Source organism: Scyliorhinus torazame, chromosome 29, assembly GCF_047496885.1.
Source record: "Scyliorhinus torazame isolate Kashiwa2021f chromosome 29, sScyTor2.1, whole genome shotgun sequence".
Classification (NCBI taxonomy): Eukaryota; Metazoa; Chordata; class Chondrichthyes; order Carcharhiniformes; family Scyliorhinidae; genus Scyliorhinus; species Scyliorhinus torazame.
The window spans coordinates 2,481,494-2,507,252 of record NC_092735.1 but is presented as its reverse complement, the minus strand read 5'-3'; the positions used below and the strand labels follow the sequence as shown (position 1 = coordinate 2,507,252).

The 25,759-nt window shown below is 47.2% G+C and overlaps 1 protein-coding gene across 1 annotated transcript in view; it reads left to right on the top strand.

The window, feature by feature from the left end:
• The window catches only part of LOC140403811 (protein shisa-9-like), a 749,350-nt gene that overhangs the window by 279,762 nt on the left and 443,829 nt on the right, over positions 1 to 25,759 (top strand). The window lies entirely within an intron of this gene.

Genomic DNA, 25,759 nt, shown 5'->3' with positions numbered 1-25,759 from the left:
CCGGAGCACCCGGAGGAAACCCACGCAGACCCGGGGAGGACGTGCAGACTCCGCACAGACAGTGACCCAGCGGGGAATCAAACCTGGGACCCTGGAGCTGTGAAGCAACAGTGCTAACCACTGTGCTATCGTGCTGCCCCAAATTTAACAAGAAAATTAACAAGAAATATAAAAACAGACAATACAACATCTATTGGAATATCTAAAGGGGGAGAACATCCAGAGTGAGCATTGGGAATTAATAAAGGAAAAGAAGGAAATGACAGAGACTTTGAACTATTATTTCGCATCTGTCTTCGCAGTCGGAGGCACAAATAGCATCTCAAGAATACGAGAAAACCAAGAGGGAATAGTGTGAGGTGTTGCATGTTGGGAGAACTAACAAGACAAGGGGATACGTGGGACGTATGGAAGCTCAGATATCCAGACGGACTTTGAGTATATGTTCATAGATCTCTGAAGACAGCAGGACAGGTAGAGTTCAGAAGGCATATGGATGCTTGTAATTATTAGCCAAGGCACAGAATATAAGAGCCGGGAGGTTGTGATGGAGCTGGATAAAATGCTCATTCAGTCACAGCTGGAGCAGTGTGTGCAGTTCTGGTCACCTCACTATAGGAAGGAAGTGTTGCACTGGAGAGGGTGCAGAGCTGATTCACCAGGATGTTGCCTGGGCTGGAGCGTTTCAGCTGTGAAGAGAGGCTGGTTAGGCTGGGGTGGTTTTCCCTGGGGCTCAGGGGGCTGAGGGGGACCTGACTGAGGTGTATAAAAGTATGAGGCACATTGATAGGGTGGAAGATACTGTTCCCCTGAGTAGAGGAGTGTGGTGGTATGTATTAGGGGTCATGTGGGACTGTGAAGCCGTGATGCTATTGGCTGACAGATCCCGGGTCCTGGTTGGCCGCCGACTCCTGGCTCCGCCCTGAAGGCGGAGCATAAGAACCCGAGCTTCTCCCCGCAGCTTCATTCTGTTGCTGAGCTGCTGGGGACAAGTCTCGCTTAATAAAGCCTGAATCAACTTAATCACTTCTCGTCTCTCTCGTAAGTCATTGTGCGCTACAAGGAGGCAATGACCAGGGGGTATTGATTTAAGGTGTGGGGCGGGAGGTTTAGAGGGGATGTGAGGAAAAACCTTTTCACCCAGGGGGTGCTGGGAGTCTGGGACTCGCTGCCTGAAAGGGAGGCAGAGACCCTCATCATGTTTAAGAAGTATTTCGATGAGTACTTGAAACGCCCCCACAAACACGGCGGGCTGAATTGACTCTTGCTGTGCAGGGGAAGTCTCTGAGTCAAGAGGGAGGAACCTCAAACAATCACCATCACCAGAGAAAAAACACAAGGAAAATGAATGAATATCTACCTGAGGATCTGCAATGCTCTGATACTGACAGAAAGGCTGCAGTAATGGTGCATACACTGCAGCTCGTCATCCAAAATTCCCCAGATTTTGGAAAGGGGCCAGCAGATTGGAAAACCACAAATGTAGCCCGTCTGTTCCAGAAAGGAGGGAGACAGAAAGCAGGAAGCTATAACCCAGTTAGTCTTACAGTTATAGAACAGTACAGCACAGAACAGGCCCTTCGGCCCTCGATGTTGTGCCGAGCATTGTCCGAAACCAAGATCAAGCTATCCCACTCCCTGTCATTCTGGTGTGCTCCATGTGCCTATCCAATAACCGCTTGAAAGTTCCTAAAGTGTCCGACTCCACTATCACAGCAGGCAGTCCATTCCACACCCTAACCACTCTCTGAGGAAAGAACCTACCTCGGACATCCCTCCTATATCTCCCACCCTGAATCTTATAGTTATGCCCCCTTGTAACAGCTACATCCACCCGAGGAAATAGTCTCTGAACGTCCACTCTATCTATCCCCCTCATTATCTTATAAACCTCTATTAAGTCGCCTCTCATCCTCCTCCGCTCCAAAGAGAAAAGCCCTAGCTCCCTCAACCTTTCCTCATAAGACCTATCCTGCAAACCAGGCAGCATCCTGGTAAATCTCCTTTGCACCCTTTCCAATGCTTCCACATCCTTCCTGTAATCAGGTGACCAGAACTGCTCACAATACTCCAAATGTGGACTCACCAGGGTTATGTATAGTTGCAGCATAACCCCGCGGCTCTTAAACTCAAGCCCCCTGTTAATAAACGCTAACACACTATAGGCCTTCTTCACGGCTCTATCCACTTGAGTGGCAACCTTCAGAGGTCTGTGGACATAAGACCATAAGACATAGGAACGGAAGTAAGGCCATTCGGCCCATCGAGTCCACTCCACCATTCAATCACGGCTGATTTCAACTCCATTTACCCGCTCTCTCTCCATAGCCCTTCATTCCTCGAGAAATCAAGAATTTATCAACTTCTGTCTTAAAGACACTCAACGTCCCGGCCTCCACCGCCCTCTGTGGCAATGAATTCCACAGACCCACCACTCTCTGGCTGAAGAAATTTCTCCTCATCTCTGTTCTAAAGTAACTCCCTTTTATTCTAAGGCTGTGCCCCCGGGTCCTAGTCTCCCCTGCTAATGGAAACAACTTCCCTACGTCCACCCTATCTAAGCCATTCATTATCTTGTAAGTTTCTATTAGATCTCCCCTCAACCTTCTAAACTCCAATGAATATAATCCCAGGATCCTCAGACGTTCATCGTATGTTAGGCCTACCATTCCTGGGATCATCCGTGTGAATCTCCGCTGGACCCGCTCCAGTGCCAGTATGTCCTTCCTGAGGTGTGGGGCCCAAAATTGCTCATAGTATTCTAAATGGGGCCTAACTAATGCTTTATAAAGCTTCAGAAGTACATCCCTGCTTTTATATTCCAAGCCTCTTGAGATGAATGACAACATTGCATTTGCTTTCTTAATTACCGACTCAACCTGCAAGTTTACCTTTAGAGAATCCTGGACTAGGACTCGCAAGTCCCTTTGCACTTCAGCATGATGAATTTTGTCACCATTTAGAAAATAGTCCATGCCTCTATTCTTTTTTCCAAAGTGCAAGACCTCGCACTTGCCCACGTTGAATTTCATCAGCCATTTCTTGGACCACTCTCCTAAACTGTCTAAATCTTTCTGCAGCCTCCCCACCTCCTCCATACTACCTGCCCCTCCACTTATCTTTGTATCATCGGCAAACTTAGCCAGAATGCCCCCAGTCCCGTCATCTAGATCGTTAATATATAAAGAGAACAGCTGTGGCCCCAACACGGAACCCTGCGGGACACCACTCGTCACCGGTTGTCATTCCGAAAAAGAACCTTTTATCCCAACTCTCTGCCTTCTGCCTGACAGCCAATCGTCAATCCATGTTAGTACCTTGCCTCGAATACCATGGGCCCTTATTTTACTCAGCAGTCTCCTGTGAGACACCTTATCAAAGGTCTTTTGGAAGTCAAGATAGATAACATCCATTGGCTCTCCTTGGTCTAACCTATTTGTTATCTCTTCAAAGAACTCTAACAGGTTTGTCAGGCACGACCTCCCCTTACTAAATCCATGCTGACTTGTCCTTATCCGACTCTGCACTTCCAAGAATTTAGAAATCTCATCCTGAACAATGGATTCTAGAATCTTGCCAACAACCGAGGTTAGGCTAATTTGCCTATAATTTTGCATCTGTTTCCTTGTTCCCTTCTTGGACAGGGGGGTTACAACAGCGATTTTCCAATCCTCTGGGACTTTCCCTGACTCAAGTGACTTTTTAAAGATCATAACTAACGCCTCCACTATTTCTTCAGCTATCCCCTTTAGAACTCTAGGATGTAGCCCATCTGGGTCTGGATATTTATCAATTTTTAGACCTCTTAATTTCTCTAGCACTTTCTCCTTTGTGATGGCTACCATATTCAACTCTGCCCCCTGACTCTCCTGAATTGTTGGGATATTACTCATGTCTTCTACTGTGAAGACTGACGCAAAGTACTTATTTAGTTCCTCAGCTATTTCCTTGTCTCCCATCACTAGATTACCAGCGTCATTTTGGAGTGGCCCAATGCCTACTTTTGCCTCCCGTTTGTTTTTAATGTATTTAAAGAAACTTTTACTATCATTCCTAATGTTACTGGCTAGCCTACCTTCATATTTGATCCTTTCTTTCCTTATTTCTCTCTTTGTTATCCTCTGTTTTTTTTTGTAGCCTTCCCAATCTTCTGACTTCCCACTACTCTTTGCCACATTATAGGCTTTCTCTTTTGCTTTGATGCATTCCCTAACTTCCTTTGTCAGCCATTGCTGCCTAATCCCCCCTCTGATAACCTTTCTTTTCTTTGGGATGAACCTCTGTACTGTGTCCTCAATTACTCCCAGAAACTCCTGCCATTGCTGTTCTACTGTCTTTACCACTAGGCTCTGCTCCCAGTCGATTTTCGTCAGTTCCTCCCTCATGCCCCTGTAGTTACCTTTATTTAACTGTAACACCTTTACATCTGATTCTACCTTCTTTCTTTCAAATTGGAGATTGAATTCGACCATATTATGATCACTGCCTCCTAAGTGTTCCCTTACTTTAAGATCTTTAATCAAGTCTGGCTCATTACATAACACTCAGTCCAGAATGGCCTGTTCCCTCGTGGGCTCCATCACAAGCTGTTCCAAAAAGCCCTCCTGTAAACATTCAATGAATTCCCTTTCCTTGGGTCCACTGGCAGCATTATTTACCCCCTCCCTTTAAAGGATTCTGAAAACACGGTCCGAGACGTCACGGACCCTGGCACCCGGGAGGCAACATACCATCCGTGAGTCTCTTTCGCTGCCACAGAACCGTCTATCTGTCCCTCTAACTATCGAGGCCCCAATAACTATTGCTCTCTTGCTCTCCCTCCTTCCCTTCTGAGCCACAGGGACGGACTCAGTGCTGGAGATCCGTTCACCGTGGCTTACCCCTGGTCGGTCGCCCCCCTCAACAGTATCCAAAACGGTATACTTGTTACTGAGGGGAAAAACCACAGAGGATCCCTGCACTGACTACTTCCTCCCAGCCCCTCTCACCGTCACCCATCTACCTTTATTCTTCGGGGTAACTACATCCCTGAAGCTACTATCTATGACCCCCTCTGCCTCCCGAATGATCCGAAGTTCATCCAGCTCCAGCTCCAGTTCCCTAACGCGGTTTCTGAGGAGCTGGAGATGGGTGCACTTCCCACACATGAAATCAGCAGGGACACTGGTGGCGTCCCTCACCTCAAACATTCTGCAGGAGGAACATTGCACTGCCTTCCCTGCCATCCCCTCTAGATAAAAAAAAAGAAAAAAAAGAAAGAAAGAGAGTGTTATTCACTCTTCCCCTTAGGTTAAAGGAGGTGGGAGGGTGGGGGACACTACAAGTGTAGTGTCTCGGGTTCAGAAACTGCCCAACTTAAATACAGGTAAAAATAAAACACTTAACCAGCAACCACTGCGCCCCACACGAGAAGAGCAATCAGCTGTTATGGGCCCGCGCAAACAATTTAAATCTTTACTACTTACCCAGCAGTCACTCTGTCCTCACTCTGACCGGGTTCAGCTGGAAACTCCCAACAGTAAGTTTCTACAAAAAATTTACTCCCCTTCTCAGCAAGCACTCACTCAGCAACCACTGCGCCCCGCACGATAACACCTCAGGGAAAAGAAAAACTACTTACCAGTCACCAGTCAATCACTTACCTGCAGGCTGTGACATCACGGTTCAACTTCTTTCTACTTCTACCTGCCCTCGAGTCTCCCTCTTGATCTTTACTCGGCTGGGATCCTTCCAGTGATTGTCTTTTTTTTTGGTTAGAGGAGGTGGTAGGGAGGGAAACACTGAAGAAGTGTTTTGGGCTCCTGCACAAATCACCTTCAAGATACGGTGACCGCAATGCACTGATGGAAATTTTCCCCGCAGCAGCCAATCAGCAGCTCTGCTCTGCTGCCCTCTGCTGGATGTTATCATTGTTATCATTGGGAAAATGCTGGAATCCATTACGAATGAGGTCATTGCAGGACATTGAGCCAATCCCAATGCAGTCCAGCAGAGCCAGCACAGAAAGGAAATTCCTGTTTGACAAACTTGCCAGAGTTTCCTTTGAGGATGCAGAGCTGGGCTGAGAAGTGGCAGATGGAGTTCAACCTTGATAAATGTGAAGTGATTCATTTTGGAAGGTCGAATTAGAATGCTGAATACAGGGTTAAAGGCAGGATTCTTGGAAGTGTGGAGGAACAGAGGGATCTTGGGGTCCAGGTACATAGATCCCTCAAAGCTGCCACCCAGGTTGATAGGGTTGTTAAGAAGGTGTATGGTGTGTTGGTTTTCATTAACGGGGGGATTGAGTTTAAGAGCCGCGAGGTTTTGCTGCAGCTTTATAAAACCCGAGTTAGACCACACTTGGAATATTGTGTCCCGTTCTGGTCGCCTCATTATAGGAAGGATGTGGATGCTTTGGAGAGGCTGCAGAGGAGATTTACCAGGATGCTGCCTGGACTGGAGGGCATGTCTTATGAAGAAAGGTTGAGGGAGCGAGGGCTTTTCTCACTGGAGCGAAGAAGGCAGAGAGGTGACTTGATAGAGGTGTACAAGGTGATGAGAGGCATGGATAGAGTGGATAGCCAGAGACTTTTCCCCAGGGTGGAAATGGCTGTCACGAGGGGACAGAATTTTAAGGTGATTGGAGGAAGGTATGGGGGAGATGTCAGAGGTCGGTTATTTACACAGAGAGTGGTGGGTGTGGGGAATGCACTGCCAGCAGAGGTGGTGGAGTCAGAGTCATTCGGGACATTTAAGCGACTCTTGGACAGGCACATGGACAGCAGTAAATTGAAGGGGTGGAGGTTAGGTTGATCTTAGATTAGGATAAATGGTCGGCATAACATCGTGGGCTGAAGGGCCTGTACTGCGCTGGACTGTTCTATGTTCTATGTTCGAAGGCTGAGGGACTTGAGGCTGTTTTTGTCAGAGAGAAGAAGGTTAAGAGGTGACTTAATTGAGGCATACAAGATGATCAGAGGATTGGATAGGGTGGACAGTGAGAGCCTTTTTCCTCGGATGGTGATGTCTAGCACGAGGGGACATAGCTTTAAATTGAGGGGAGATAGATATAGGACAGATGTCAGAGGTAGGTTCATTACTCACAGAGTAGTAAGGGCATGGAATGCCCTGCCTGCAACAGTAGTGGACTCGCCAACACTAAGGTCATTCAAATGGTCATTGGATAGACATATGGACGATAAGGGAATAGTGTAGATGGGCTTTAGAGTGGTTTCACAGGTCGGTGCAACATCGAGGGCCGAAGGGCCTGTCCTGCGCTGTAATGTTCTATGTTCTATGTTCTATGTTCTATGATGTGTCATGTGAAGTACCTTTAAGACATGGATGTTTAAGCAATGTACCTTTAAGAAAACAGTGATGTCAGAGAGTGGGTGGGGCTGAGCTCAGGTCAGCCATTTTGCAGTTTAGTTTTGCAGTTTGGAGTTTGAAAAGAGCTTGGGGAGTGTCTGTGTTTGCAGTGAGCTGGATCTCTGCCATGAAAGACTATCTCTGGATCATTTGGGTGATTTAAACTCATAATAGTAAAGCCTTTAACCTGATGTGATTCTGTTTAAAGGTGTTAAGTCTTTTGGAAGTTTGAAGGAACATTTTGAGGAATTATTTACTGTTGCAATATTTTCTGAGTTATCTTTGAAGTAAGGGGTGTTAAGAGATCCAATGTTTATTTAAGATGTTAAGTTGAGTTCATGGAACAAACAGTGTTTTGTGTTTAAAAACCCATGTGTCCATAATTACGTGACTGCTTAGAGACAGTGGACTGGTCCATATTTACGAACTCAGCAACCAACTTAAATGAGTATGCCACCACCGTCACAGACTTCATCAGCAAATGTGTGGACGACTGCGTGCCAAAGAAAGCAGTTCCCCAACCGGAAACCATGGCTCAATCGCGAGATTGACTCCCTACTGAAGGACAGATCTGAGGCGTTCAAGACAGACGACCCTGACCTATACAGGAAATCCAGGTACAACCTCCGCAAAGCCATCCGAGATGCCAAGAGAGAATATCAAACCAAGCTAGAGTCACAGACAGACTCTCGGCGGTTGTGGCAAGGACTAAACAACATAACAGGCTACAAAGCGAAGCCGAACAGTATCTCTGGCAGCAGCGCACCCCTCCCCGATGAACTCAATGCATTCTATGCTCGGTTCGAGCAGGTAACCAACAATCCGCTGGCGAGTGCCCCAGCAGCCCAGACCGGCAGCATGGTAGCATTGTGGATAGAACAATTGCTTCACAGCTCCAGGGTCCCAGGTTCGATTCCGGCTTGGATCACTGTCTGTGCGGAGTCTGCTCATCCTCCCCGTGTGTGCGTGGGTTTCCTCCGGGTGCTCCGGTTTCCTCCCACAGTCCAAAGATGTGCAGGTTAGGTGGATTGGCCATGATAAATTGCCCTTAGTATCCAAAATTGCCCTTAGTGTTGGGTGGGGTTGCTGGGTTATGGGGATAGGGTGGAGGTGTTGACCTTGGGTAGGGTGCTCTTTCCAAGAGCCGGTGCAGACTCGATGGGCCGAATGGCCTCCTTCTGCGCTGTAAATTCTATGATAATCTATGAATTCACCCATACCCACCATCACAGCTTCCGAAGTCAGATTAGCCTTCCTGAAAGTGAACCCTCGGAAGGCGACGCTCCCAGACGGGATCCCTGGTCGTGCACTCAGAGCCTGCGCGGACCAGCTGGCAGAGGTATTCACGGACATCTTTAACCTGTCCCTACTCCACTCCGTGGTCCCCACCTGCTTCAAGAAGACCACCATCATACCGGTACCAAAGAAGAACCAGGCAACGTGCCTCAATGACTACCGACCAGTGGCCCTGACTTCAGTCGTAATGAAGTGCTTCGAGAGGTTGATCATGAAGCGCATCACCTCCATACTCCCAGAATGCCTTGATCCACTGCAATTCGCATACCGCTGCAACCGGTCCACATCAGACACCATTTCCCTGGCCCTACACTCATCCCTAGAGCATCTCGAAAACAAGGACTCCTACATTAGACTCCTATTTATTGACTACAGCTCCGCCTTCAACACATAATCCCAGCCAAGCTCATATCAAAGCTCGAAAACCTAGGACTTGGCTCCCCACTCTGCAACTGGATCCTCGATTTTCTGACCAACAGACCACAATCAGTAAGAATGAACAACAACACCTCCTCCACAATAGTCCTCAACACCGGGGCCCCGCAAGGCTGCATACTTAGCCCCCTACTCTACTCCCTGTACACACACTACTGCGTGGCAAAACTTGGTCCCAACTCCATCTACAAGTTTGCTGACGATACGACCATAGTGGGCCGGATCTCGAATAACGATGAGTCCGAATACAGGAGGGAGATAGAGAATCTAGTGGAGTGGTGTAGCGACAACAATCTCTCCCTCAATGCCAGCAAAACGAAAGAGCTGGTAATTGACTTCAGGAAGCAAAGTACTGAACACACCCCTGTCAGCATCAACGGGGCCGAGGTGGAGATGGTTAGCAGTTTCAAATTCCTAGGGGTGCACATCTCCAAAAATCTGTCCTGGTCCACCCACGTCGACGCTACCACCAAGAAAGCACAACAGCGCCTATACTTCCTCAGGAATCTAAGGAAATTCGGCATGTCCACATTAACCCTTACCAACTTTTACAGATGCACCATAGAAAGCATCCTATCGGGCTGCATCCTCCCAACCATTGACTCCATCTACACCTCCCGCTGCCTGGGGTAAGCGGGCAGCATAATCAAAGATCCCTCCCACCCGGCTTACTCACTCTTCCAACTTCTTCCATCGGGCAGGAGATACAGAAGTCTGAGAACACGCACGAACAGACTCAAAAACAGCTTCTTCCCCACTGTCACCAGACTCCTAAATTACCCTCTTATGGACTGACCTCATTAACACTACACCCTGTATGCTTCATCCGATGCCAGTGCTTATGTAGTTACATTGTATATGTTGTGTTGCCCTATTATGTATTTTCTTTTATTCCCTTTTCTTCCCATGTATTTAATGATCTGTTGAGCTGCTCGCAGAAAAATACTTTTCACTGTACCTCGGTACACGTGACAATAAACAAATCCAAATCCAAATTCAAATCCAAATTGTAATCCCACACCTAGGGAACAAGCCGTGTGGTCGGAAAAGCAACAAATCCATGAAAGGGAGAGGTTGGTTGAACTTCATGATACATTTTAGGGTTCTGAAAATGCCTCGCCCATAACAATTGGGGGCTCGAGGGGGATAAAAGTCTATCTATTGGATTGGCTTTTGTGAACTTAAAGACAGTGAAGGATTGTTGCTTTTCCGGTGTGGTATTTTAGTTTAAGTGGGGAGTGTGTTGTGGACAATCGTTCTTTCAGAGGCTCAGACGTTTTTGGGGGTGGAGAATGTCACACGTAGTACTTTATGGACTGAAACAAAAAGCAGACTGTTAGATTTGGCAAGAACATTGCAGTTAACATTACCTGACAAAATGCGAAAAGATGAGGTAATTATGGCGGTGGTTAAGCATTTAAAGTTGCCTGAGATAGAGTTTGACTCATTGGAAATGGCAAAAATTCAGTTGCAAATTAAACAAATGTAACATGAGAAAGAATTAAAGCGGCTTGAATGCGAGAGTGAGAGAGAGGAAAAAGAACGAGAAAGAGAGAGAGAGGAAAAAGAACGAGAAAGAGAGAGAGGAGAAAAAGAAAGAGAAAGAGAGAGAGAGGAAAAAGAAAGAGAAAGAGAGAGAGAGAGAGGAAAAAGAAAAGGAGAGAGAAGAAAGGAGAAAAGAAAAATTTAGCCCTCACAGAACAAGAAGAAAAAGAAAGGGAGATACAGATCAGGGAAAAAGATAAAGAGAGGGAGTTTGAAGTTCAGAAAATGGCCATGAAACATGACAATCAGTTAAAATTGGCAGACATAAAGGGAAACGTACAGTTGGATGATAGTGACGAGGATAGTGAGAAAGAGCGTCATAGTCGAAGGCTTGGTGGCAATCTATTTAAATATGTCCCGGAAGTGGAAGCCTTTTAATTTCATTTGAGAAGGTAGCTAAACAAATGAAATGGCCACAGGAAATGTGGGTGTTACTGATTCAAACAAAGCTGGTAGGTAGAGCTAGTGAAGTGTTTGCATCATTACCGGAGGAGGTATCTGGAACGTATGAGGACGTGAAGAAATCCATCTTCAGTGCTTATGAGCAAATGCCTGAAGCTTACAGACAAAGGTTTAGAAATTTAAGGAAAGAATTTGGTCAAACATACATGGAGTTTGAAAGGCTCAAACAGAGTAATTTTGATAGGTGGATAAGGGCTTCGAAAATAGACCAAACGTCTGAAACTCTCAGAGAAATTATACTTTTGGAGGAGTTTAAAAATTCAATTCCTGGTGTAGTGAGAACTCATGTGGAAGAACAGAGGGTTAAAATTGCGAGATTAGCAGCGGAAATGGCAGTGATTATGAATTAGTTAATAAATCAAAGATTGGTTTCCGACATCAGTTTCAGCCGGTGAGGGATAGAAACTGGGGACATGAGAAATACTCAAGTGGTAAAGGTAAAGGTGATCTGATGGGAGACAATAAAAAGAGTGTACCTCAGATTAAAAAAGAAATCCAGGAGGGTGGAAAAGAAATGAAAAGTTTCAAATGTTTTCACTGTAATAAACTCGGCCATGTAAAGTCACAGTGTTGGTGGTTGAAGAAAAGCACTGGGAAGGCTGATGTGGTAAAACAGGATAAGACAGTGGGGTTTGTTAGAGTGGTAAAGGAAAGCCCAAGGGAAGCGAAGGAGGTACAAACGATTGTACAGCCTGTTCAAGAAGTAATTGTTAAGAAGGTGCCAGATGTCTTTAAAGAATTTACTTGTGTGGGTAAAGTTTACTCATGTGTATCAGGAGGAGCAGGTAAAGAAGTCACCATTTTAAGAGATACAGGGGCTAGTCAATCTTTAATGGTAAGAGATGAGGAATTATGTAGTTTGGGAAGAATGTTGCCAGAAAAGGTGGTGATATGTGGAATTCAGGGTGAGAGGAGTAGCATTCCATTATATAAGGTAAGGTTGGAAAGTCCAGTGAAGAGTGGTGAAGTGGTAGTAGGAGTAATAGATAAACTATCTTGTCCAGGAATACAGTTTATCTTGGGTAATGATATAGCTGGATCGCAGGTGGGAGTGATGCCTACTGTGGTTGATAAGCCAGTGGAAAATCAGTCAACTGAAGTGTTGAAGGGCGAATATCCTGGGATTTTTCTGGATTGTGTAGTAACAAGGTCGCAAAGTCACAGGTTAAGACAAGCGGAGAAATCAAAGAGTGAAGATGAAGTTGAAGTGCAATTATCAGAAACAATTTTTGATCAGACGGTTGAAAAAGAACAAGAACAGGTGGAGGATGAGGCGGATATTTTTAGTTCAGGAAAATTGGCGGAGTTACAACAGAAAGATGTAGAAATAAAACGGATCTATCAGAAAGCATATACGGAAGAGGAATCTGAGAGTATACCAGAGTGTTATTACTGTAAAAATTATGTCTTAATGAGAAAATGGAGACCTGTACAAATGCAGGCGGATGAAAAGTGGGCAGAAGTTCATCAAGTAGTATTGCCGGTAGTGTATAGAAAGGAGGTGTTGTGAGTTGCACATGAGGTACCAGTGGGAGGTCATTTGGAAATAAGGAAACCTCAAGCTAAAATCCAGAAACATTTTTATTGGCCTGGACTACATAAAGTGTAGTTAAATTTTGTCAATCATGTCACACGTGTCAAGTGATAGGGAAACCTCAAGCAGTGATAAATCCAGCGCCCTTAATACCCATTCCTGCATTTGAGGAACCTTTTACAAGGGTCCTAATCGATTGTGTAGGAACGCTTCCTAAAACAAAAAGTGGGAATCAATATCTTTTGACTGTAATAGATGTGTCTACTAGGTTCCCAGAGGCCATTCCAGTACGTAATATTACGGCTAAAAGGATTGTGGAGGAGTTACTTAAATTCTTTTCTAGATATGGATTACCCACAGAAACTCAATCGGATCAAGGAACGAATTTTACTTCAAACTATTTCACAGAAGTTATGGATAGCTTAGGAATAAAACAATTTAAATCAACTGCGTACCATCCAGAATCGCAGGGAGCGTTAGAAAGGTAGCACCAGACATTAAAGAGTCGATTTCGGCGGCGTGAGAGCAGCTGGTTAGTCAGTTTCAGCGGGAGCATTGCGGAAGGAGGGTGCTGGGAGGTAAGTCAACCTTTAAAAGCACTTCTCTTTGCAGGGGCAGGCCAGTCGATTTCGGTGGCGTGAGAGCAGCTGGTTAGTCAGTTTCAGCGGGAGCATTGCGGAAGGAGGGTGCTGGGAGGTAAGTCAACCTTTAAAAGCACTTCTCTTTGCAGGGGCAGGCCAGGCGATTTCGGCGGTGTGAGAGCAGCTGGTTAGTCAGTTTCAGCGGGAGCATTGCGGAAGGAGGGTGCTGGGAGGTAAGTCAACCTTTAAAAGCACTTCTCTTTGCAGGGGCAGGCCAGTCGATTTCGGTGGCGTGAGAGCAGCTGGTTAGTCAGTTTCAGCGGGAGCATTGCGGAAGGAGGGTGCTGGGAGGTAAGTCAACCTTTAAAAGCACTTCTCTTTGCAGGGGCAGGCCAGTCGATTTCGGCGGCGTGAGAGCAGCTGGTGAGTGGTGAGTCAGTTTCAGCAGGAGCTGAGACTTTTTCTCTTTTCTTTAAATTAGTTTTTTAGGCGGGATCAGGAAGTCGACCCGCGGACGTCTGGGAAGACTCTCACCAATAAATTCTGGTGGAGAGGAAACCCGAGACACTACACGTGTAGTGTCTCCCACCCGCCCTCCTCCTCTAACCTAATAATAAAACCCATTGGTCTGAGGTAAGTACCATATTTTTATTATATTATTATTATTTTTTATAAAAATTTAATTTAGTTGTTAGCCAGATCTTGGTAGAAAGTTAGAGGAATGGCAGGGAAGGGAGTACAATGTTCCTCCTGCAGGATGTTTGAGGTGAGGGATGCAGTTAGTGTCCCTGCTGATTTTACCTGCAGGAAGTGCTGCCATCTCCAGCTCCTCCAAGACCGAGTTAGGGAACTGGAGCTGGAGTTGGAAGAACTTCGGATCATTCGGGAGGCAGAAGGGGTCATAGATAGCAGCTTCAGGGAATTAGTTACACCAAAGATTGGAGATAGGTGGGCAACTGTAAGAGGGACTGGGAAAAAACAGTCAGTGCAGGGATCCCCTGCGGTCGTTCCCCTGAGAAACAAGTATACCGCTTTGGATACTTGTGGGGGGGACGACTTACCAGGGGTAAGCCATGGGGTACGGGCCTCTGGCACGGAGTCTGTCCCTGTTGCTCAGAAGGGAAGGGGGGAGAGGAGCAGAGCATTAGTAATTGGGGACTCTATAGTCAGGGGCACAGATAGGAGATTTTGTGGGAGCGTGAGAGACTCACGTTTGGTATGTTGCCTCCCAGGTGCAAGGGTACGTGATGTCTCGGATCGTGTTTTCCGGGTCCTTAGGGGGGAGGGGGAGCAGCCCCAAGTCGTGGTCCACATTGGCACCAACGACATAGGTAGGAAAGGGGACAAGGATGTCAGGCAGGCTTTCAGGGAGCTAGGATGGAAGCTCAGAACTAGAACAAACAGAGTTGTTATCTCTGGGTTGTTGCCCGTGCCACGTGATAGTGAGATGAGGAATAGGGAGAGAGAGCATTTAAACACGTGGCTACAGGGATGGTGCAGGCGGGAGGGTTTCAGATTTTTGGATAACTGGGGCTCTTTCTGGGGAAGGTGGGACCTCTACAGACAGGATGGTCTACATCTGAACCTGAGGGGCACAAATATCCTGGGGGGGAGATTTGTTAGTGCTCTTTGGGGGGGTTTAAACTAATGCAGCAGAGGCATGGGAACCTGGATTGTAGTTTTAGGGTAAGGGAGAATGAGAGTATAGAGGTCAGGAGCACAGATTTGACGTCGCAGGAGGGGGCCAGCGTTCAGGTAGGTGGTTTGAAGTGTGTCTACTTCAATGCCAGGAGTATACGAAACAAGGTAGGGGAACTGGCAGCGTGGGTTGGTACCTGGGACTTCGATGTTGTGGCCATTTCGGAGACATGGATAGAGCAGGGACAGGAATGGATGTTGCAGGTTCCGGGGTTTAGGTGTTTTAGTAAGCTCAGAGAAGGAGGCAAAAGAGGGGGAGGTGTGGCGCTGCTAGTCAAGAGCAGTATTACGGTGGCGGAGAGGATGCTAGATGGGGACTCTTCTTCCGAGGTAGTATTGGCTGAAGTTAGAAACAGGAAAGGAGAGGTCACCCTGTTGGGAGTTTTTTATAGGCCTCCTAATAGTTCTAGGGATGTAGAGGAAAGGATGGCGAAGATGATTCTGGATATGAGCGAAAGTAACAGGGTAGTTATTATGGGAGACTTTAACTTTCCAAATATTGACTGGAAAAGATATAGTTCGAGTACAATAGATGGGTCGTTTTTTGTACAGTGTGTGCAGGAGGGTTTCCTGAAACAATATGTTGACAGGCCAACAAGAGGCGAGGCCACGTTGGATTTGGTTTTGGGTAATGAACCAGGCCAGGTGTTGGATTTGGAGGTAGGAGAGCACTTTGGGGACAGTGACCACAATTCGGTGACGTTTACGTTAATGATGGAAAGGGATAAGTATACACCGCAGGGCAAGAGTTATAGCTGGGGGAAGGGCAATTATGATGCCATTAGACGTGACTTGGGGGGGATAAGGTGGAGAAGTAGGCTGCAAGTGTTGGGCACACTGGATAAGTGGGGCTTGTTCAAGGATCAGCTACTGCGTGTTCTTGATAAGTATGTACCGGTCAGACAGGGAGGAAGGCGTCGAGCGAGGGAACCGTGGTTTACCAGGGAAGTGGAATCTCTTGTTAAGAGGAAGAAGGAGGCCTATGTGAAGATGAAGTGTGAAGTTTCGGTTGGGGCGATGGATAGTTACAAGGTAGCGAGGAAGGATCTAAAGAGAGAGCTAAGACGAGCAAGGAGGGGACATGAGAAGTATTTGGCAGGAAGGATCAAGGAAAACCCAAAAGCTTTCTATAGGTATGTCAGGAATAAGCGAATGACTAGGGAAAGAGTAGGACCAGTCAAGGACAGGGATGGGAAATTGTGTGTGGAGTCTGAAGAGATAGGCGAGATACTAAATGAATATTTTTCGTCAGTATTCACTCAGGAAAAAGATAATGTTGTGGAGGAGAATGCTGAGTCCCAGGCTAATAGAATAGATGGCATTGAGGTACGTAGGGAAGAGGTGTTGGCAATTCTGGACAGGCTGAAAATAGATAAGTCCCCGGGACCTGATGGGATTTATCCTAGGATTCTATGGGAGGCCAGGGAAGAGATTGCTGGACCTTTGGCTTTGATTTTTATGTCATCATTGGCTACAGGAATAGTGCCAGAGGACTGGAGGACAGCAAATGTGGTCCCTTTGTTCAAAAAGGGGAGCAGAGACAACCCCGGCAACTATAGACCGGTGAGCCTCACGTCTGTAGTGGGTAAAGTCTTGGAGGGGATTATAAGGGACAAGATTTATAATCATCTAGATAGGAATGATATGATCAGGGATAGTCAGCATGGCTTTGTGAAGGGTAGGTCATGCCTCACAAACCTTATTGAGTTCTTTGAGAAGGTGACTGAACAGGTAGACGAGGGTAGAGCAGTTGATGTGGTGTATATGGATTTCAGCAAAGCGTTTGATAAGGTTCCCCACGGTAGGCTATTGCAAAAAATACGGAGGCTGGGGATTGAGGGTGATTTAGAGATGTGGATCAGAAATTGGCTAGCTGAAAGAAGACAGAGGGTGGTGGTTGATGGGAAATGTTCAGAATGGAGTACAGTCACAAGTGGAGTACCACAAGGATCTGTTCTGGGGCCGTTGCTGTTTGTCATTTTTATCAATGACCTAGAGGAAGGCACAGAAGGGTGGGTGAGTAAATTTGCAGATGATACTAAAGTCGGTGGTGTTGTCGATAGTGTGGAAGGATGTAGCAGGTTACAGAGGGATATAGATAAGCTGCAGAGCTGGGCTGAGAGGTGGCAAATGGAGTTTAATGTAGAGAAGTGTGAGGTGATTCACTTTGGAAGGAATAACAGGAATGCGGAATATTTGGCTAATGGTAAAGTTCTTGAAAGTGTGGCTGAGCAGAGGGATCTAGGTGTCCATGTACATAGATCCCTGAAAGTTGCCACCCAGGTTGATAGGGTTGTGAAGAAGGCCTATGGAGTGTTGGCCTTTATTGGTAGAGGGATTGAGTTCCGGAGTCGAGAGGTCATGTTGCAGCTGTACAGAACTCTGGTCCGGCCGCATTTGGAGTATTGCGTACAGTTCTGGTCACCGCATTATAGGAAGGACGTGGAGGCTTTGGAGCGGGTGCAGAGGAGATTTACCAGGATGTTGCCTGGTATGGAGGGAAAATCTTATGAGGAAAGGCTGACGGACTTGAGGTTGTTTTCGTTGGAGAGAAGAAGGCTAAGAGGAGACTTAATAGAGGCATACAAAATGATCAGGGGGTTGGATAGGGTGGACAGTGAGAGCCTTCTCCCGCGGATGGATATGGCTGGCACGAGGGGACATAACTTTAAACTGAGGGGTAATAGATATAGGACAGAGGTCAGAGGTAGGTTCTTTACGCAAAGAGTAGTGAGGCCGTGGAATGCCCTACCTGCTACAGTAGTGAACTCGCCAACATTGAGGGCATTTAAAAGTTTATTGGATAAACATATGGATGATAATGGCATAGTGTAGGTTAGATGGCTTTTGTTTCGGTGCAACATCGTGGGCCGAAGGGCCTGTACTGCGCTGTATTGTTCTATGTTCTATGTTCTAAAGACAATGTTGAGGGCGTATTGTCAAGATTATCCAGAGGATTGGGAAAAAGGAATTCCATTCGTATTGTTTGCAATTAGGGATGCACCTAATGAGTCTACCAAATTTAGTCCTTTTGAACTAATTTTTGCTCATGAGGTAAGAGGACTACTTAAATTGATTAAGGAAAAATTGGTGAATGAGAAATCGGAAATATCACTATTGGATTACGTGTCAAATTTTAGGGAACGATTAAATAGAGCAGGTGAATTGGCTAGACAACATTTGAAAGTTGCACGAAATGTGATGAAATGGGTCGCGGACAAGAAATCGAAAGTTCGTAGTTTTGCCAGTGGGGATAAAGTTTTAGTGTTGTTACCAGTGGTAGGTGAGCCTTTAAAATCTAGGTTTTGTGGACCATATCAGATTGAAAGGAAATTAAGTGAGGTGAATTATGTGGTAAAAACACCAGATAGAAGGAAGACTAACCGAGTGTGTCATGTGAATATGCTTAAAAGGTACTTTGAAAGGGAAGGAGAGAAAAAGGAGGTTTTAATGATTCTAACTCAAAGTGACGAACCAAATCCAGATGACTGTGAATTTGACATACCTCAAATTAAATTGGAAAATGAGGATGTTCTTAAAAATTGGGATGTATTGCTAAGTTACCTTCCAGAGGAAAAACAAACTGACCTGAAAGAGTTATTGATATCACATGGGCAAGTTTGTAGAGATAAATTGGGAAGTACTAAAATGGCTATATCTGATGTAGATGTGGGAAATGCTGTTCCTATCAAACAACATCCATATAGACTTAACCCTTTAAAATTGGCACAGTTTAACAGAGAGATTGAGAGTATGCTGAAGAATGACATAATTGAAGTGGGTTGCAGCCATGAAGCTCACCCACAGTGATGGTACCTAAGCCAGACCGTACCCAATGGTTGTGTGTGGACTATAGAAAGATGAATGCAGTTACAAGAACGGACTCTTACCCTGTCCCACCATTGAAGTATTGCATGGAGAAAGTGGGACAATCTGCTTTTATTTCGAACTTCCAGACATGGAAAGAACATTTAAACCATCGTATGGAGTTCTTCGATCGACTTAAGGTGGTGGGTTTGGTGATGAACCTAGCCGAAAGTGAATTTGGAGAAGCCTGAATCACTTTCCTTGCGGAGTTTCCGATACCCTCAAGGCGAAGGGAAATTCTGCGATCTCCTAGCATGAATGAATTTGATCGAACAGCTGTGCAAAGGTTTTATGGCGTGATTACTCCACTGATGGAATTGCTGAAGAAACGTTAAAAATTCAATGGACAGCGGACTTTCAACAGGCATTTGACTGCCTGAAAGCTGTGATCACCAATGCTCCTGTATTGGAGAATTGCAAGGGGCTCTGTGGTCAGATTGAACTAAAGTATCTGATTCTAAAGAGAAATGCCGAGGAGTAGAGGAATGGATGGATCGTGCAGAGACTGTCAATCGAGAAGGTTTTCGGTTGGAGGAAGAAGAACAAAGAAAAATGGACTATATTATTATACCTGTTCGCGTGTGTTGTTTTTTTAAAACCGTAAAGGTATATTTACTGTGTACATTTCTCAGTGGATGGTGCAAAAGTGAAAAATGAAACCATCTTGAAGTTGATGGTTTATTTATTTTTTCTTGGGGGGTGGTGTCATGTGAGAGTACTTTTAAGACATGGATGTTTAAGCAATGTACCTTTAAGAAAACAGTGATGTCAGAGAGTGGGTGGTGCTGAGCTCAGGTCAGCCATTTTGCAGTTTAGTTTTGCAGTTTGGAGGAGAAGAGCTGTGTGTGTCTGTGTTTGCAGTGAGCTGGATCTCTGCCATGAAAGACTATCTCTGGATCATTTGGGTGATTTAAACTCATAATAGTAAAGCCTTTAACCTGATGTGATTCTGTTTAAAGGTGTTCAGTCTCTTGGAAGTTTGAAGGAACATTTTAAGGAATTATTTACTGTTGCAATATTTTCTGAGTTATCTTTGAAGTAAGGGGTGTTAAGAGATCCAATGTTTATTTAAGATGTTAAGTTGAGTTCATGGAATAAACAGTGTTTTGTGTTTAAAAACCCTCGTGTCCATAATTGTAATCCCACACCTAGGGAACAAGCCGTGTGCTCGGAAAAGCAACAAATACATTAAAGGGAGAGGTTGGTTGAACTCCATGATACATTTTGGGGTTTTGAAAACGCCTCGCCCATAACAGATGTAATGAGCAGGGTGAATAAAAGTAAATGTAACGTACTTGGGCGGCATGGCTGGCACAGTGGTTATCACTGTTGCTTCACATCGCCAGGGACCTGGGTTTGATTCCCGGCTTGGGTCACTGTCTGTGCGGAGTCTGCACGTTCTCCCCGTGTCTGCGTGGGTTTCCTCCGGGTGCTCTGGTTTCCTCCCACAAATCCCGAAAGACATTCCCATCTCTGATTTTCACCACACACTGGCATTCAACCTGTCAGCCTCCCAGGGCACGAGCCCTCTGGAATTCCCTCCGAAAACCTTTACACTGCCTCTCTGCCTTTGAGAAATTGTTCTAGAGAACCTTATTCCTTGACCAAGTCTTTGATCAACTGGCCCTCAAGTCTTTACTCCCGCCCCAGTGTGAATGAAGATGCAATTACACTCTCATGATGGCAAGTTTCAGTGTTTCATTCAAGGTGATTTCCAGAAAGTAGAAAAGACTAAGAGGGGATTGGATGGAAGTTGTTCAAATTACGAAGCGTTTAGACTGAGCTAGCAGGTACTCAATGGGCTGAATGGCTTCTCGTACTGCACTAGACTACAAATCTATTCAATAAACGCAAGCTGTTCTTGTGGCGGAACAGATTCAGTCAGCTCTCCCGACAGCTCTGCTGAGTTCACATTGGACGGAACCAGTTTGAAAGCTTGTCACAGCTGAGCTGAGCAGCAGCTGAACTATTGAACAGACAGGGAGTCCCTGGTCAGAGGAGATCAGAGTCAAATCTAACTCTTCCTCGGGATAGCTCCATCCGCATTCCTGCATTATTCAGACGAGCCTGTGATCCGTTCTTTAAATAGTCAAAAGACATTGAGGCTCTGGAGAAGGTCCAGGCAGAGATTGACAAGGATAATGCTGGAACTGAGAGCTTCCCGTTACCAGGAAAGGCTGAACAAACTGGCATTCATTCTTTCGTGAAAAGGGAAGCCTGAGGGGTGGGCTTAATGGAGGTTTATTGTGATAATCATAAAGGGTTTAAACAGGGAGAATATTAAAAAAAACTCCAAGTTTGTAGATTAATTGAAAATTGATGATGGAAACATGGGTGGTTACTGTCCCAAGCGAGGCTATTAGGCCCCTTAAGTCTGTACTGGTGTTTCTGGAAGGAGCTGCTTCATTCGTCCCATTTGGCTCCTCCCGCCCCCCCCCCCCGCCCCCCCTCCCCTCAGGTAGTTTCTGTTCAGCCAATGATCCACTTCCCTTCGAGAGCCACAATTGACACTTCCTCCTCCTCCACACTTCCAGATCCAAACCACTCTCTGTGTAAAAGCCATTTTGTTTGTGTCACCTCTGCCCTTTTGCCTTCACTCTGTGCCTTCTGTTTCTGGATCCTTCCACCAATGGGACCAGTCTCTCTCCCGCTCCACTCTGTCCAGGCTGCCCGTGAATTTACAATATCGAATCCCCCTCTCTACCTTCTCCTGATGTGGAGATACCTTCTCCTGGTTTATGGAAAACAGGCCCAACCTCGCCAATCTTATCCCCGAAGATGAAGTTCCTCGTCCCTGGGGCCATTCTCATCAATCTGAAATATCTCCGATGCTGTTCCATCCTCCCGAAAGTGCGGTGCACAGATTTGGACCAGATAGTCCAGTTGAGGCTGGACACAGGGTTCGTGTCGGGACCCTTGCTGTTTGTGGTTTATATAAATGATTTAGATGTCGGGGGATTGATCAGTGAGTTTGCGGATGATATGAGTAGGATGGCCTCCGATTACAGGAGGGTATAGACGGGCTGGTCAGATGGGCTGATCAGTGGCAAATGCAGTTCAATCCGGATAAGTGTGAGGTGACGCACTTGGGCAGGACAGACAAGGCAAGGGAATACAGGATAAACGGCAAGACTCTGGGAAGCCCCGAGGATCAGAGGGACCTTGGCGTGCATGTACAACCGTCCCGTAAGGTAGCAGAGCTGGTGGATACAGTGGTTAAGAAGGCAGAGTTTAAGAGCAGGGAGGCTATGCTGCAACTGAATAAAACAGTGATTCGGCCACAGCGAGAGTATTGTGAGCAGTTCTGGAATCCACATTATAGGAGGGATGCGATCGCCACTGGAAAGGGAGCAGAGGAGATTCGCCAGGATGTTATCTGGAGAGTTTTAGTTATGAAGAGAGATTGGATAGACTGGGATTGTTTTCCTTGGAGCAGAGGAGACTGAGGGGGGACGTGATTGAGATGTATAAAATTACGAGGGGCAGAGATAGAGTAGACAGGAAGAAACTTTTCCCCTTGGTGGAGGGGTCAGTGACCAGGGGCAGAGATTTAAGGTGAGGGGCAGAAGGTTTAAATAACAAAGAAATGTACAGCACAGGAACAGGCCCTTCGGCCCTCCAAGCCCGTGCCGACCATGCTGCCCGACTAAACTACAATCTTCTACACTTCCTGGGTCCGTATCCCTCTGTTCCCATCCTATTCATGTATTTGTCAAGATGCCCCTTAAATGTCACTATTGTCCCTGCTTCCACCACCTCCTCTGGTAGCGAGTTCCAGGCACCCACTACACTCTGTGTAAAAAACTTGCCTCGTACATCTACTCTAAACCTTGCCCCTCTCACCTTAAACCTATGTCCCCTGGTGATTGATTCTTACATTCTGGGAAAAAGCTTCTAACTATCCACTCTGTCCAAGCCCCTCATAATTTTGTAGACCGCTATCAGGTCGCCCCTCAACCTCCGTCGTTCCAGTGAAAACAATCTGAGTTTATCCAACCGCTCCTCATAGCTAATGTCCTCCATACCAGGCAACATTCTGGTAAATCTCTTCTGCACCCTCTCTAAAGCCTCCACATCCTTCTGGTAGTGTGGCGACCGGAATTGAACGCGATACTCCAAGTGTGGCCTAACTAAGTCATGAAACATGACTTGCCAATTCTTATACTCAATGCTCCGGCCAATGAAGGCAAGCATGCTGTATGCCTTTTTGACTACCTTCTCCACCTGTGTTGCCCCTTTCAGTGACCTGTGGACCTGTACTCCTAGATCTCTCTGACTTTCAATACTCTTGAGGTTTCTGCCATTTACTGTTTATTCCCATCTGTATTAGACCTTCCAAAATGCATTACCTCACTTTTGTCCGGATTAAACTCCATCTGCCATCTCTCCGCCCAAGTCTCCAAACAATCTAAATCCTGCTGTATCCTCTGACAATCCTCATCGCTATCCGCAATTCCACCAACCTTTGTGTCGTCCGCTAACTTACTAACAGTTACATTTTCCTCCAAATCATTTATATAGACTACGAACAGCAAAGGTCCCAGCACCGATCCCTGTGGAACACCACTGGTCACAGCCCTCCAATTAGAAAAGCATCCTTCCATTGCTACTCTCTGTCTTCTATGACCGAGCCAGTTCTGTATCCATCTTCGAAGGGATGTGAGGAAAAACCTTTTCACCCAGAGGGTGCTGGGAGTCTGGGACTCGCTGCCTGAAAGGGAGGCAGAGACCCTCAGAACGTTTCAAAAGAATTTAGATGTGTACCTGTGGTCCCAGGGCAGACACGGCGATGGGCCGAGTGCTGGGAAATGGGGTTAGAATGGTGAGGTGGTTGTTTTTGACCGGTGCAGATGCGATGGGCTGAAGGGGCTTTTCTGTGCTGCAGACCTCGATGACTGTATGAACCTTTGTTCTCTCAGGGTCCACCGTGATTTGTTTGCTTTTGTCCGTGTCCAATTGTGAGACCAGGACCTTGGGCGTCATTCTCCGACCCCCCGCTGGGTCGGAGAATGGCCGTTGGCCGCCGTGAATCCCGCCCCCGCCGGTTGCCGAAGTCTCCGGTACCGGAGATTGGGCGGGGGCGGGAATCGGGCCGCGCCGGTTGGCGGGACCCCCCGTTCAATTCCCTGGCTCGGATGGGCCGAAGTCCCGCCCAGAAACTGCCTGTCCCCCCGGCATAAATTAAACCTGGTATTTACCGGCGGGACCAGGCGGCTTGGGCGGGCTCCGGGGTCCTGGGGGGGGGGCGCGGGGCGATCTGACCCCGGGGGTGCCCCCACGGTGGCCTGGCCCGCGATCGGGGCCCACCGATCCGCGGGCGGGCCTGTTCCGTGGGGGCACTCTTTCCCTTCCGCCTCCGCTACGGCCTCCACCATGGCGGAGGCGGAAGAGACTCTCCCCACTGCGCATGCGCGGGAAACTGTCGGCGGCCGCTGACGCTCCCGCGCATGCGCCGCATTTCCGCGCCAGCTGGCGGGGCAACAAACGCCACTTCCGCCAGCTGGCGGGGCGGAAATCCCTCCGGCGTCAGCCTAGCCCCTCAATGTTGGGGCTCGGCCCCCAAAGATGCGGAGCATTCCGCACCTTTGGGCCGGCGCGATGCCCGTCTGATTGGCGCCGTTTTTGGCGCCAGTCGGCGGACTTCGCGCCGTTTGGGGGAGAATTTCGCCCCTTGTGTCTGCTTTTTGAACCCGGCTTTCAAACTGATCTGTCACCTTCAACGATTTGCACACATTTACCCCCCAGGCCCCAGGACCTTTCGGACTGGGCCCTGGGTTTTATTGTGTCGTTCCTCATTCTTCCGAAAACATTTCTCATTTCACCACAATAACGGTTCTCAGATCCCTGCCCCTTCCACCAACCTGTCTGTATCCTCCTGAAGTCCATCATTATCCCGCTGGCAGGTCACAGTACTGAGTGTGGGGGGGGGGCATAGCCAGGGTGTGAGTATAGGGTCACTAATAAATCTTTGGGCAGCTCGGTAGCATTGTGGATAGCACAGTGGCTTCACAGCTCCAGGGTCCCAGGTTTTATTCCCGGCTTGGGTCACTGTCTGTGCGGAGTCTGCACGTCCTCCCCGTGCCTGCGTGGGTTTCCTCCGGGTGCTCCGGTTTCCTCCCACAGTCCAAAGATGTGCAGGGTAGGTGGATTGGTCATGATAAATTGCCCATAGTGACCAAAAAGGATAGGAGGGGTTACTGGGTTACGGGGATAGGGTGGCAGTGAGGGCTTAAGTGGGTTGGTGCAGAATCGATGGGCCGAATGGCCTCCTTCTGTACTGTGTGTTCTATGTTCTCTGTTATGTTCAGGAGAAAAGTCTTTATTTCGCTGGCAAATTGGTGGGAACTAGGACCGCACAGTGGTTAGCACCGCACTAGTCTCAGAGCCAGGGACCCGGGTTCAAATCCGGCCTCGGGTCACTGTCTGTGCGGAGTCTGCACATCCTCCCCGTGTGTGCGTGGGTTTCCTCCGGGTGCTCCGGTTTCCTCCCACAGTCCAAAGATGTGCAGGTTCAGGTGGATTGGCCGCCATAAATCGCCCTTCGTGTCCAGGGACGTGCAGGGTAGGTGGGGCTACGGGGAGAGGGCAGTGGGAGTGGGCCTTGGGCAGGGGGCTCTTTCAGAGGATCGGTGCAGACTCAATGGGCCGAATGGCCTCCTTCTGCACTGTAGACATTCTCTGGTTCCAATAGAAAAGACGCATTTGGGGGGAACAGAAGGTGAGCTGAAAAAGAATGGCCTGTGTGGGCTAGCCTGGACCAGATGGAACAAATGGCCTGTTTCTGACCATTCTATGCGTTTTCATGTGAGCACACTGACTGTAACTGAGTCAGAAATGACAAGGATGGCGGGGGGGGGGGGGGGGGGGGGGGGAGAGTGTCCTCCAGGGCCATTCACTCCCTGAAGGATGTTAATAAGGAGAGGGGAGGGGTTGACAGCGTCGAACACAATAAACACACAAAACATATAAATCTGATTGTATGACAGGAATA